Raw genomic sequence first — 16,221 nt, 5'->3', positions numbered from 1 at the left:
AAGGGTAGGAGTGTGCCTATCACTAACCTGTAGAGAAACAGCAGGGCCTATAAGGTCCTTAGGGGAGTGCTTGTGTTGTCCATGGATGGCAGATCTGGGGACCTGACCCTTAGAGGGCACAAACAAGGCTTCCTCACACTAAGGGCATATGATAGCGAGGTGCCTAACAATCCGGCATACCCCTGGGAAGGATCACACCCAGTCTGTCAAAAAGAGAGGAACCAATGTGAAGCATGGGAGTGGGATCATTTATTCACTTGGTTCTATAATGCTGCCATAAAAGGACATGTGTATGCTCCCCCAAGTAGCTTGTATGCAATTCTATTGCCATATGACTTCTCTGTGGGAATCTCTCATGAAGAAGATTTTATTTTTCAGAATAGAATATCTGCACATTGAGAAGAGAGACACTATCAAGGAGACTGGAATCTAGATGAGAGCACAAATTGTACATTAGTTCTCAAGCAATTTTGATAGCATGAAAGTTTAAGATTCTTATGTCCCATGCTATATATTAGTCAAACTTCTTGGGGAAAATAATAATGAATTATATTTTTCCTTGACCTATGCACGGAATAATTATAAAAGATGTATCAATGTGGAAGTTTATATACTGTTGAATTCCAGGAGTCACTTGGATCAAAACAAATTAATTTGGAAATTTACAGCATATATTGAATTCTGCTGAAATATGTACAATAAGGTAGATGTTTATTTGCTTTTGTTATATTCCTTGTTTTAACTTAATTTTAAAAATGTTAACACCAGAATCCTAAAATATGTACTAAATAGCAGAGCTACTTCTAAAATTAATTTGTTTTATTTTGGGGCTGATCTTGTAGTCCTTGCGCTTAAATGCCCTTAAATGCTACTTTTTGTGAAATGATGACTTGAATATAATCAGAATCAAAGAATTCCATAGTTTTCTGTTTCTCAGCTTTCACATGTGATGGGAATGAGTGCTTCTGTTTTCATTATTTTTGTTTAATGTGCAGCACTAGTTAACATAAAATAAGAAGCTTCTTTAGGAGAAAGTCTTCTTTCAAATAATATGGACAGATGTTCAAATTGCCTAGTACAAAAACATCAGGTTGTATATGCTACAAAATACTAATTACAGCCCAGAGGCTTATTTCCTTAAAATCTGACCTCATAATTTTTGCTTAAGGTTCAAAACTAACAATCCTTTGTAGTTTCTGATTAACCATATTGCATAAATGAATAATAATATAATGGTTACATTTTTGAGGCTTATTAACATTACTATATATGAAGATGAATCTCTTACATGATTAATTCCTTTTTCTGATAATATAGGGAGAAAAGTTAGGATACACAATTTTGTTGCAATATTTTGGATGTATTTCAAAATCATTTACATTTCCTAATAGGAAAATAATAAATGCATTGAATAACACATAATATTTAGGGCCCAATCCTGCATTCCTTGCTCATCCAAGACTCCTATTGACTTCACTAATTGATATTTCTCTTTTAAAAAGCAAAAACTCTATGGAAAAAAAAGCTTATAAAGTCTTCCTGTTATCTAAACTTTAGATACTCTATTAGAAAATCTCAGCTCACTCAAGAGAGACAGATTGTTATTAAAGAGGTCTTTAATATGTAGCATACTCAGCAGCTCTCATACCAGGAAACAAAACATGAAATGAAGAAACTTCTCATGTCAAATAATTTTCACTGAAACATGCCATTTCTGAAAGAGAGAGAAAAATGTGGCTGACAGGCATTTGAAAATGGTGTAGTTTTCTATAATACCTACAATAAGCAATGATGCATAGATAATAGAAAGAAAATTGGTTCACCCCAATTCCCAAGATCAAAACTGAGTCTTTATGAAGATGAAGTCTGTACTTGAATGATAGCCAGTCAAGTTTGAAAGGAAGATTACTTTTATCTGTTGTATTCCCTGAATGGAGAAGTGTCCTTCCCTGGCATGTCGGAGAATCAGATCTGTACAATTCAACTGCTCTTAGCAATTGTATCCAGGATGATTTTGTCACCAGTTTAGGGTTGGCTTAAAGAAAGAAATATATTTAAAGGGGGTTTGCAGGGTGGGCAAAGCAATATTTGATGTTAGATTCCATTGTTGATTTCCTTAAGCATTTTTAGAGTGTCGTTAATTTAATACTAAAATCAGATTTAGACAGGGAACAGAATAGTTGGAATTTGGTCTCCTCTGAAAGAATAGACACTAACATGGAAATGAATATCCAAGTCAGATGATGTAATGTTAATATGGGACTGATTGTGCTAACGTCTGTGTTAAGCCTCTGACTATGCCAAATGTGTTTGAGCAGAGTATATGTGTAGTTATAAAAGTGCCGAGTTTCCTCTCTTGATACATCTAGTTCTTGAATTCTTTCTAAATTGTTAGTCTGGCTTCTTCTTTTTTTTTTTTTTTTTTTAATTCTTATGATATCTTATTCTTGCTATTCCTTGCATTTATCCTCTGGAATTCATCTTTCCTTTCTTGCTATAAGTTAAATTTCCTTCCAGTCCCATGTTAATTCCCTCCTATTTCTCCGACCCTACAATAACCCCCCTCCAACAACTCCCTTACCACTGCAGCATTCCCCAGAATCGTAGCCCTAGATTTAGAAGGGAACAGGAAAAGCAAAGCAAATGTTTTCAATTAAAACCATTTTTTGATCAAACAGAAAATATTAATAGAAAAATGGGACTGGTTGAAAATTTTCCACCTAAACTTGTTGTTAACCAAGAATTGGGTTTTTGACTAAATGAAAATATTCAGAGAAAGTGCTTGCTTTCCTCAAAACAATTCAATATTTTGTTTGGAAACCTGAAAACCCCCAAAAAATCACCACCACCTCCTTCTCCTCCTTCTGGAAAAATCATGGAGCAGGTCCTCAAGGAATCCATTTTGAAGCACTTGGAGGAGAGAAGGTGATCAGGAACAGTCAACATGGATTCACCATGGGCAAGTCATGCCTGACTAACCTGATTGCCTTCTATGATGTGTGCAAACCCAGGACAAATGGCTACAAAACTGGGGGTGGGGGAGAGGTAATAAGTCACAGGCAGTTAAAAGGCCTCTCCCAAACCACTGAGGAGAGATAACCATGGGGAAATAAGGTTCAGCTGGAAAAGGAGTTACCAGGGAACTAATTAGGTTCAGCTGACTCCAACTGCTTGAGACCTTTTTAAACCCTCCCCGGCATGGAAGGGGGGGGAGGGGTCAGAGTGAGAGAAGCAGGGAAGCTGCCAGTAAGCTAGGTGCAGCAAGGCTCTGACCCCTTCCAGCAAGGAAGGCCGCACTCTGTCCCAGAAGGGAAGAAGAACAAGCACAAGGGACTGACTGAGGGAAGGAATAGCCAGACCCGGTGCTACCTATGAGGATTTGCTTTGCCCAAGCCTGTGTCTCCAAGGCTAAAAAGGACTGAGCCTGCCAAGGAGAAGAAGATACTTTGCCACAGATGAGAAAACTGTCTCTGTGGATATGGGGAAAGTGGTGGATGTGATATACCTTGACTTTAGCAAAGCTTTTGATACGGTCTCCCACAGTATTCTTGCCAGCAAGTTAAAACAGTGTGGATTGGATGAATGGACTATAAAGAGCCAGATCATTGGGCTCAATGGATAGTAATCAATGGCTCAATGTCTAGTTGGCAACCGGTATCAAATGGAGTGCCCCAGGGGTCAGTCTTGGGGCCGGTTTTGTTCAACATCTTCATTAATGATCTGGATGATGGGTTGGATTGCACCCTCAGCAAGATTGCGGATGACACTAAGCTGCGGGGAGAGCTAGATATGCTGGAGGGTAGAGCTAGGGTCCATAGTGACCTAGACAAATTGGAAGATTGGGCCAAAATAAATCTGATGAGGTTCAACAAGGACAAGTGAAGATTCCTGCACTTAGGACAGGCTGGGGACTGACTGGCTAAGCGGCAGTTCTGCAGAAAAGGACCTGGGGATTACAGTGGATGAGAAGCTGGATATGAGTCAACAGTGTGCCCTTGTTGCCAAGAAGGTTAACAGCATATTGGGCTGCATTAGTAGGAGCATTGCCAGCAGATCGAGGGAAGTGTTTATTCCCCTCTATTCGGCACTGGTGAGGCCACATCTGGAGTATTGCATCCAGTTTTGGGCCCCCCACTACAGAAAGGATGTGGACAAATTAGAGTGAGTCCAGCGGAGGGCAACAAAAATGTTTGGGGGCTGGGGCACATGACTTACTAGGTGAGGCTCAGGGAACTGGGCTTATTTAGTCTGCAGAAGAGAAGAGTGAGGGGGGGATTTGATAGCAGCCTTTAACTACCTGAAGTGGGGTTCCAAAGAGGATGGAGCTAGAACATAACAGAAGAATGGTCATACTGGGTCAGACCAAAGGTCCATCCAACCCAGTATCCTGTCTACCAACAGTAGCCAATGCCAGGTGCCCTAGAGGGAGATCAAGTGATCTCTCTACTGCCATCCATCTCAACCCTGTGACAGACAGAGGCTAGGGACACCATCCCTTACCCATCCTGGCTAATAGCCATTATTGGACTTAACGTCCATTAATTTATCGAGTTCTCTTTTAAACCCTATTATAGTCCTAGTGTTCACAACCTCCTCAGGCAAGGAGTTCCAGAGGTTGACTGTGCATTGTGTGAAGAAGAACTTCCTTTTATTGGTTTTAAACTTGCTGCCTATTAATTTCATTTGGTGGCCCCTAGTTCTTATAGGAACAAGTAAATAACGTTTCCTTATTCACTTTCTCCACACCACTCATGATTTTATATACCTTTCTTCTATCCCCCCATAGTCTCCTCTTTTCCAAACTGAAAAATCCCAGCCTCTTTAATCTCTCCTCAGATGGGACCTGTTCCAAACCCCTAATCATTTTAGTTGCCCTTCTCTGAACCTTCTCTATTGCCAGTATATTTTTTTTTGAGATGAGGAGACTACATCTGTACACAGTATTCAAGATGTGGGCATACCGTGGATTTATATAAGGGCAGTAAGATATTCTCCATCTTATTCTCTATTCCTTTTTTAATGATTCCTAACATCCTGTTTGCTTTTTTGACTGCTGCTGCATATGGAGTGGAAGTCTTCAGAGAACTATCCATGATGACTCCAAGATCTCTTTCCTGATTAGTCGTAGCTAAATTAGCCCCCATCATATTGTATGGATAGTTGGGGTTATTTTTTTCCAATATACATTACTTTTCATTTATCCACATTAAATTTCATTTGCCATTTTGTTGCCCAATCACTTAGTTTTGTGAGATCTTTTTGAAGTTCTTCACAGTCTGCTCTGGTCTTAACTATCTTGAGCAGTGTAGTCTCATCTGCAAACTTTGCCACTTCACTGTTTACCCCTTTCTCAAGATCATTTATGAATAAGGCTGTTCTCAGTGGTGGCAGTTGACAGAACAAGAAGCAATGGTCTCAAGTTGCAGTGGAGGAGGTCTAGGTTGGATATTAGGAAAAACTATTTCACTAGGAGGGGGTGAAGCACTGGAATGGGTTACCTAGGGAGTTGGTGGAATCTCTATCCTTAGAGGTTTTTAAAGCCAGGCTTGACAAAGCAAGCCCTGGCTGGGATGATTTAGTTGGGGTTGGTCCTGCTTTGAGCAGGGAGCTGGACTGGATGACCTCATAAGGGCTCTTCCAACTGTAATAGTCTATGAGTATATGATTCTTCTTCTGTTTGTTGTTGCTTTTTTTTGAGGGGGGGGGGAGGATTGCAAAGCATTTTCTGGTATTTGGCCAAAAGTCAAACTTTTTCCATGAGAAATCTCCATTTTCTGACCAACTCTATAGAAAGTTAATATGTAGGCCAAACAAATGAGAAAGAAAAAGTAACAAGAATTTAGGGAGAATGAGCCTGATATCTCACCTCAGAGAACACTGTGCAAATTTTGTGAAAGGGGAAGGTATTTATTTTGGTCTCTTTCCTCCTAATCTTTAGTGCATTCTATTACCTTCTTTCTCCTCTCCCTGCTGTTAGGTTGGGGGGATAAGCAGGGGGCAGTGTGAAGCAGGACTCCTAATCCTTTAAGAAAGGACAGGGTGAGAGAGAGCATTGCCTGATCATCAGCATACACAGAAAGCTGCCCTTCCCTAGGATGCAGGGGAGTGCCGGAAAGGCAGCCAATGAGAAAGCTTTTCCCTTTAGATTGATATGTTTGGACATAGCCATCTAGGAAGATGTGAAAACCCAAAACCCTTAGCACCAGCAGCCCTGAGATTGATGTTGCTGAAGTCAGAGTTAAGATTTTGTACTTCAGTAAAAATTAGACAATTTTGGGGTTGTTTTGCTTGTTACTAAACTGGAGGTGCAGAGTCTGTATGTATGAGTGGTGAATGTGATGTGTGGGTTTTAACAGATGGTAAAGAAAGTTCCCTACCTGCTTTTTTTTTTTTTTTTTTGCCTTTACAGATTTCTGTGGGTGGGTTTGATACATAAATAATTTTAATTGGGTCTAAAAAAGTTTTTGTTGGTGGCAATATTATACAACAAATCAGCTTTATGAGAGATATAAGTACTTTAAAGTAAGGACTCACACAGGGACCCATGCAGCTACCATTTTGTTTCATGAGTGTCCCTTTGCAAATCCCCCTAGCTCTTTGAAAAAGGCCTCTATCTATTTTATAATTAAACCTTGTTTTGGCACAGACAATATAGTGCAAACTTTATAGTAATTGAATCAGCTATATTGTAATCCAAATTAGAAACAGTAGCAGGATTATGTGAAGAAGTTTTCCCCCCCCTAATGCTATCATGTTTGTCTTCTGTGAACAAGATTACAGAAAACAGGCTCTGAATAAACAGGATAATCTAACTCTATTATTTTTTTTCTTTTGATAGATCCATTGTATTATATTAGCAATTACAGTATATGCTGCATTTGCATTGTTCACTCTGTTGTGTTAGGTTTTATCAATAGAATCCTAGTGTGTAACAATAACATTTTTTACTTAATATGATTTAAAGGAAATACCAGTACAAAATAATATTAATTATTTTTAAGTTGCCAGAATACTACATTTTCTTGTTGTTTTTATTCATACAAATTCACTAGTTTAAGAAAACTTGGAAATGCTAAAAGTGTAAAAACAACATATTCAGCCTGGAAACATGTCATGCTGAATCCTTTTACATTCCAAAGGATTATTCTCTAGTGATTGTTCACTCAAATCTGATTAAAGGCCTCTGCCAGGGGACTTCTCTCTTCTTTGGCCTTCTCTGAAATTAGGCCTATTTACAGTAACTACGGTAAAGGAATACAACAGTAATCAACCTATTTTTTAACAAATATTCAGTATTATTGGTTCCTTTATTGGGGTGAATGGACCCATGCAGAATCTAGCATGGATGGTGTTATGCAACTAGATGCCTCTAAAAAGCTGCCAGGATGGTAACTGAATGGAATCACATGACCACTTGATTGCCTGCAATGCCTTAACAAAGAACAGTGACTCAGCATGATCTGTAGGGATGGAATGGTAGCAAGACCCTCTTCCTTTAAGAGGGAATGTAAATCAGAACAAAGAAGAAGCTCAAATACAGGAAGAAAAAGAAGGCTGGGGAATGTGGGAAAAGAACAAACACGTGTTCCTCCCTCTCCATCTCAGGGTACTTTGACAGAATAAAGCCTTGTCATAACTATAAAGGGAAGGGTAATAGCTGTCCTGTGTACAGTACTATAAAAATCCCTCCTGGCCAGAGACTCCAAAATCCTTTTCCCTGTAAAGGGTTAAGAAGCTAAGGTAACCTGGCTAGCATCTGACCTAAAGGACCAATAAGGGGACAAGATACTTTCAAATCTTGGGGAGGGGGGGAAGGTTTTTGTTTGTGTTCTTTGTTTGGGAGTGTGTTCGTTCTCGGGACTGAGAGGGACCAAACATCAATCCAGGTTCTCTACATATTTCTAAACAAGTCTCTCCTATTTCAAACTTGTAAGTAAATAGCCAGGCAAGGCGTGTTAGTTTTCCTTTGTTTTCTCAACTTGTAAATGTACCTTTTACTAGAGTGTTTATCTTTGTTAGCTGTACTTTGAACCTGAGACTAGAGGGGAGTCCTCTGAGCTCTTTAAGTTTGATTACCCTGTAAGGTTAATTTCCATACTGATTTTACAGAGATGATTTTTACCTTTTTCTTTAATTAAAAGCCTTCTTTTTAAGAACCTGATTGATTTTTCCTTGTTTAAGATCCAAGGGGTTTGGATCTTGATTCACCAGGAGTTGGTGGGAGGAAGGAGGGGGGGGATGGTTAATTTCTCCCTGTTGTAGATCCCAGGGGGGTTGGAACTGATTCACCAGGAGTTGGTGGGAGGAAGGAGGGGAATGGTTAATTTCCCCTTGTTTTAAGATCCAAGGGGTTTGGATCTGTTTTCACCAGGGATTTGGTGAAGGTTTTTTCAAGGTTTCCCAGGAATGGAATCCATTGAAATGGTGGCAGCAGAACCAGAGCTTAGCTGGTAGTTAAGCTTAGAAGTTTTCATGCAGGCCCCTACATTTGTACCCTAAAGTTCAAAGTGGGGATCCAGCCTTGACAAGCCTTTAAATACTTACTGGCTGAGGGGAGGCCTTTTTAATTTGCTTCTTTAAATTAATCTGTTTTTAGGGGGCACAACACATTTGTTTCACTACATACAAATTAAAGAAATCAGTTCTGTACTTCAGAGTGATTTGCCTAGCTGCTGCTACTGTCAATAGATTTTCATAGTGTTAAAATCTAAGAGAACTGAATCCATTTTCTATATCCATGTTCTATTAGAATTCATGTTTTTGTCCTGCACTTACTTATTAGTCAACCATATTTTCTTTGTGAATAAGGAATAATAAATTGGACATGTTTTTATATGCATCAGAAATACACATTTATTTTATATAGAATCAAACTTCTTATAGTGAAAAATACAGTGTTTCAGATCAAAACATCAAAAAAGGTATACGCTGATGAACATATTTCTTTCCTCAAGGAAATTAGCTTTTATAGTTGACCTAGCAGCAGGACACCAAATTAATTGTTTTGCATAAGGGCTATTAATCACAATAGTGACAATTTCCCAGAATGCACTGGCCTAGTAATTGAATATTGCCATTCACTTTGAGTATAATTTAAATCACACAGGATGGTTAAATGCTGCAGATGGAAGAGAGTGTACGTTTTTTGGAGATGATCCATAAGCTAATTGCTAAGCAGTGGTGGCATTTTCATTTATTATAGTCAGCTCAACCATTAATTGTGTATGGTGATACAGTTCAATGGAGTTTCTCATTGAACAAGTTATAAAGGTTAACCACAGCTGAAATGAAAAGAAGAAAAATGCAATTGAAAAATAAATGACTAAAACAAAAATTGGATTTCAACTTATTGTCATATCACATAGACAATGTAATAAGAAATTATATAGAATTGTAAAAAGGCTGGTCAGTTTTTATCATATAAGCAGAAGATACGATGAATGTGTTCATCAGAGTAATAAAACTGAAAGCTATATACTCAGATTCATGCGTGGGGAATGTGAGGCAGAGATGATTATATTCTTATGATAATAGTTGAGCCAAAGTCAGAGTTAGTAAACAACTCTGGTTGTTTTGGTTAATGAATTTATCCACCAACTTTTTTTTTAATGACAAAGTTAAAACTAGCAGTTGCCAAGCTAATATACCTCATTTTAGTATAAAAATGAATTTATTATGATCATATTTCCCCTTTTTCTTAATGAAAACTTCAGAGGAAACAACTTACTAATAAGGTGGTTTTTAGGGTATTAGTCATACTTTTGATAACAGATCAGAAAACTAAAACATTACACTTCATATCTCAGTTATTAAAATGTATACAATATGAAGAAACTTGGGTTTTAGAGGGTTCTGAACTCAAGTATCTAGGGCACTCTACTGGATTTACATGTAACTATTGTGTTATAAACAAGAAATATGTACAATATTCAGAGCTTTCATCTCGACACGTAACTTTGAATCCAGAACTCAAAAAAGCAAACCATGTACAGAGGTCAATCTGTCCACCATTACAGACAAATGAAACAAAGAATAAATTATATGTAGGGCAATATGTTTGTCATTGTATGTTGGGAGTGGTCCTGGAGTAATGGTAATAATATCGTGGAAATCACAGCAAAAAGCATCAGCTGTAATGACAAACTTACTCTTTCGGGCCCACACTCTTGCATATATTCATTTTAAATATTTTGGCAGTACAACCTCCTGAATGCTATACTTTCCCTTTCTCATTTATGCAGCCTGCTTCATAGGATCTGGATTCTTTGTCTTTAATTTAATCTTTTTTTAAACTAATCATGCTTTCAAATTATAGAGGGTGACTTGCTGCCAGCTCTTTTATGTTTTCCAGTTGTGCCTTTTTGCTGTAGTGGTCTAGTCTGCAGCACCGCTTTAGTGAGTCCCCTGATCTGGTCCTTTGTGCTGATTCTCTTCTCCCTGTTAGCACCCTGTTCAGTGGTATGAGTTGTTATCTTAAGGCTTCCTGTAAGTCTGCAGTGCACAGCTGTACACCAGCTCATTCACTTACCAAAGCAAAAATCTCAAGATGTCAGAAGTCATAGACACAAAAAGAAAAAGTCAGAGAAATCACAGAATCCAGGACTCTCATGACAGCTGCTGTGACAAGCATTCATTCTTACTGATGAGGAAGATCTCTTTTTTCATTTTTAAAAAAATGCCATTTATACATAGATAGCATTGAGTCTGCTATGTACAGTATCTGTCATGAGCTCTAGTGTGATGGGAATAAAATTAACTCCTCTCACCACTACTGTAGAAGTGTGTCTGATTTTCAAATGTAGTGAGTTCCTCATCAAATCTCTCAGCTGGTTGTGAGTTGTTTATGATATCTAATGTGTATTTGACTTTGACTGCTGGATTCTTTAGCTTTTTTTCACCTGGTGGGCCTCTCTGAATGTAGTATTTAATCACTGTTTAGAGTGTAATATCAACATTTGTGAAACAATGGTGCTGCCATGATAAGATCTTGACTGTGAGTATCAATTTGATCATCACAACAGAGTCAGATATTACTGGCAGGAAGCAACAGGTACACATCAGGGAAACATCAGTGTTAAAAAGTACCAGAGGCTCTTTTCTAACTAGATACTATTTTAATTGTATATAATCATCAGCTACAGTCAATTACACCTGTGTTGTGCAGGAGATCAGACTAGATGATCATGATGGTCTCCTCTGACCTTATGTATTAATCCATGAAATCATGATGATTTATATATATATATATATATATATATATATATATATATATATATATATATATATATATATATATAAAAACACATGCCATTGTAAGGAATCAGATTTGTCTGAACCAGAATCAAGGACCACTTCAGCTCAAGAAGAATTTCCATTATTGGTAACAACAGGGCATATATCTGTTTTATAGCTCTTCTCCCAGTCATACTACAGTGTAAAACCATGACAGTGTGAGGTGATGTGGTGGAGGCTGTTTACTTCCATAATGGAAAACAGCAAAACTATAGGACTAGTCACCACCTCTTCTAGTAAGTGGAAAAATAGATTAGAGAGGCTTTGGCCTTGTAAATATGAATCCAAATAAAATTAAATATTAACCTTTCTAATTCCAGATGATTTTTCTGCATCTCCAAAACAGTGTTCTGGAGTGCTTGGGGAATTTGCTCACATCTCCTGTTTGCCAGAGAGAAGCACTAATGAAATTATGCTCAGATACCAATGATCCTTATTAGTAACTATTTTTGTAAAGTAAGCTCCCATAGTACTAAATAAATAGAGGTACATTAAAGGGAAAGCCATACAAATAAGCACACCAGCTAGTTCCTACTCTAAGTGAAAGCAAATTCAGCAAACTGGCAAAAAAGAACAGTAACCCAAATTTTAAGGGTGACATATTGAAGACAATGACAAAATTCACATAGACTTCAATGGAAGCAAAGGTTCCTCCACAACTTACAATGAAAAGATGAATAGCAGTGTCATAGGTTTTACCCCCACTCTGGGCTTTAGAGTACAAATATGGGGACCTGCATGTGAATCCATAAACTGAATTACCAGTTTAGATCTGGTTTTGCTGCCACCACTCCCAAGTTCTAACTCCTTTCCCTGGGTAGCCTTGAGAGACTTCTTCACCAGTTTTCTGGTGAACACCGATCCAAACCTTGGATCTTAACACAAGGAGAATTTAACCATCCCCCCCCCCCTTTCCCCCACCAATTCCTGGTAAGTCCAGATCCAATCCCCTTGGATCTTAACACAAGGAAAAATCAATCAGATTCTTAAAAATAAGACTTTTAATTAAAGAAAAGAAAGGTAAAAGAAAACCCTCTGGGAGAGAGCATACCAGCTGATCTCACAGACAACAGATTCAAAACACAGAGGATTCCCCCTGGGCAAAAACTTAGTTACACAAAAAATACCCAATTTGATTATTCCTTAATGCCCAAGACAAGTTACAAAGAAATAAACATAAACCTATTTTTTCCTTCACTAATACTCACTACTTGATAAGAGGCTGAATTCTGGAGCTTTTCCACTCTGGTCAAAACTGAAACTCTAAACAAAGGAAACTTCCCTCCTTCCTTTTGAACCATCTTATCCCCCCATTGGTTCCTCTGGTCAGGTGTTAGCTAGGCTAGGTGAACTTCTTCACCCTTTACAGGTAAAAGAGGCATTAACCCTTAACTCTCTGTTTATGACAAGCAGCAATAGCTGAAATTACATAGAATAAAACCAGTAACATTAGGAAAAAAATGCTCCAGTAGGGAGAGAGAATTGAAAAATTTAAGGAGGATAAGGGCAGGACTGACACACATATGACATAATTTAACTGGTGCTTTGCAATACTTTTCTTAATGAAAATGACTGACAAAAGTATTCCACAGTGGTATAACAGAGTCACACAAAACTCTGGGGTTGGACTACACTGGATTCTGCTAAGAACAGGGACAATCATTGATCCTCCTACTCACACCTTCAGTTGTAAGCAAACTGATGTCAATATCAGCTAAAGCTCGTTTGCAGTTGACATTTATACAGCTTATAAATAACAGTGTAAGACTGCTAGAATTAAGAAAAAATATTTAGTATTGTAGTTGCAGTGTTTCTCAATCTAAATTTCAGGAAACTTTACTGTTAGAGGCTTTAATATTGGCCATCTAAAACATCTAAAACAGATTATTTGAGTAACTAGAAAAGAACAGGAGTACTTGTGGCACCTTAGAGACTAACAAATTTATTTCAGCATAAGCTTCAAAAACAGACTCCAACGAGAAATTGAATTAATATGCAAACTAGATACCATTAGCTTTGGCTTGAATAGAGACTGGGAGTGGCTGGATCATTACACAAATTGAATCTATTTCCCCATGTTAAGTATCCTCACACCTTTTTGTCAACTGTCTGAAATCAGCCATCTTGATTATCACTACAAAAGTTTTTTTTCTCCTTCTGATAATAGCTCATCTTAATTAATTAGCCTCTTAGAGTTAGTATGGCAACTTCCACTTTTTCATGTTCTCTGTATGTGTGTGTGTGTATATATCTTCTTACTATATGTTCCATTCTATGCATCTGATGAAGTGGGCTGTAGCCCACGAAAGCTTATGCTCAAATAAATTTGTTAGTCTCTAAGGTGCCACAAGTACTCCTGTTCTTTTTGCAGATACAGACTAACATGTCTGCTACTTTGAAACTTGAGTAACTAGAGTGTCTCAGGGGCAAGAATATGTTAGGGAAACAGCCTAGACCAGCGGCCCAATCAACACACCACTGCAGCCCATGTGACATCCTCAGTGCCATACAGGTAGCATATATACATATGCAGCCCACAATGATAAATAGGTTGAGAACCACTGTTCTAGACCTAAAATATTCACTTTAAACTCAAGATAGTAATACATTTATTTAGACTGTAAATTTCTCGGGTCAGTGACTGTCTCTCATTGTGTGAATGTAGAAAGACTAGTAAAAAGTGTCCTGATCTGGGTTGGGGCCTGTAAGATAATTAAAACTGATTAAGTTCACTCTGAAACATTTGAAGAAAAATTGTGTAACACTGTTAGCTAGAAGCTAATAAGTGGACAGTGTTTTTGAAATTCAAATGCCATTACTTGTACCACTGCATTTTTTTTTTCTTTATTGAATTCTTTTTCTAATAAACCAATTAATTAAAAGCTCCAGGTGTTCCATCCATAGTATTATTATTGTTATATATAAACAGATAGACAAAGTCAATCACTCCCAATAGATGGATGCAACTACATATAAGCTAACAACCCTAACACATAGAGTTATTGTTAACAATATTTAAGGTAAGCTCAAATAAATAAGATGAGTCCCATAAACAAAGCAGATTAATATTCAGACCAAAATGGAGAGAAAGGACATGGCCTACAAACAATGCAGTCTTGGCGTTAAACTTGCAACCAGATATGGCTTCCTTAACATTAAAAAAGATTTTGTTTAAAAGAAAGGAAAAAAACAAAGGGGAAATACTTTGGGGGAATAATAATCGATGTAATAGAAAATAAATATGTTGCCAATTGTTGATAGTTAAAAGTTTTAAATGATTACTGAATATACTCCCTCCCCCCATGGACTGCTTCTTGCATTCTATATAAATTCCTTTTACATGAACAACTTAATAGAATTTGAATTGGAAAATTCTTTGATTAGACATGATAGACATAATCTATAAGAGATGACAAGTCTCTAGGACTTGTAAATGGCTAAAACATACTGTTTTCAGTTGAGGTAAGTTAACTGGAATGTTTATTCTTTCTTGTCTTCAGTAATACATAACCTGTAGGCTTTCAATAAGTCTTACTGTCTCCTTACAACTTACTTTATGCAAATCTCAGTGTTTAGATCTAGTTTGAGTCACTCAAAAATGGGGGGAAATCAATGTCTCTAATTGGACAATTAAATGTATTTCAAGTGTAATACAAAACTGATGTTTTTGAATGGAATGAAATAATAGGAGATACATATACTACAATTGCTCAAAATTTATATTTCTCCAGATCTACATTTTGGTTTCTTCAAATTTACTGGTCTATTAGGTGAGACAGTGTGCAAGTAGCTGGTGGCATCTGCCATGTGTTATTGTCATTTCTAATGTGACAGCTAATCAGTGTCATGCAACGTTGCAGAATATTATTAAATATCAGCTTTCAGAGCACTACTTTTGAGAACCACAGTTAAGCAATATAGTGAGACTTCCTGATTTATGAGTAGTTTGTTACTAAAACACTCTATATATATATCCACAAGCCTTTGAACACCACTGTGTGGGGCCTATATTTTGTTAAACTAGTCCAGCCCAATTCTAATGCATATATTTTACTACTGTGTATACTCACTTATCTATGTTAAGAGTTTTCCATAATGCCCAACACTATAGCACCTAAATACTTCTGCTGTACATTCAGCTGCATGTGGTGGTTCCTACTGGATTTTAAGGAGTTTTTTCCCCCTATTCTCTCCTCTTTAGAATACAGACACCAATTTAGCCAAGTCTCCTTCTAATCATTAGGCTTAGATTTTCAATAATATTGTCTTTATAAAGCATTTTATCTTATGCTTGTATTTAAACTGTCTGTAAAAGGAACACGAAACAGCCTCAAGACTCTAGATGAAATGTTGTGAATAAGGCAATCACCATTTAGGTGTGGTAGTCTTTGCCGAAGAATGAAATGAAAGAAAATCATTCAAGCCTGAAATCTACAAAGGTCACTAAATAAAATGAATTTAGGTTGTTATATTGGAGTAAACTAAGAGAGAAGTATTCAGATCACTGCTCCCTACTAAAGCTAATGCTAATTGAGGTGAATTATCCCTCAGAGATCCTAAATCAAGTAGTTTCACAAACTTTAGGAGTAATAGGATGCATTGTTAATGATGAAATAAATACCTTATACCCCTATAGCAGCATACAAATCTTTTTATAGTCATTTTATAGTCTCATAATCCAAAATCATTATGAACACTTAACATGTATCATTTATTTACGCTGTCTTTTATGAAATTGAAATTGCTGATTGCCAGTATCTTTCCAAATACACAAAATACAACTGCAATTTGCAACAAATTTTATGTTTTCACTTTCAATTTTAAAAGGTAAATGGAAAACAATATTATGGCAGTATTTTGTTCCATTTTTATATTAGAAAGAAAAAGTCAAATAGGGTTTTACTATATAAAGGTGTGTCTGGGGGTGGG

This window comes from Malaclemys terrapin, chromosome 5 (genome assembly GCF_027887155.1).
Source record: "Malaclemys terrapin pileata isolate rMalTer1 chromosome 5, rMalTer1.hap1, whole genome shotgun sequence".
NCBI lineage: Eukaryota > Metazoa > Chordata > Testudines > Emydidae > Malaclemys > Malaclemys terrapin.
This window is presented reverse-complemented; position numbering follows the sequence as displayed.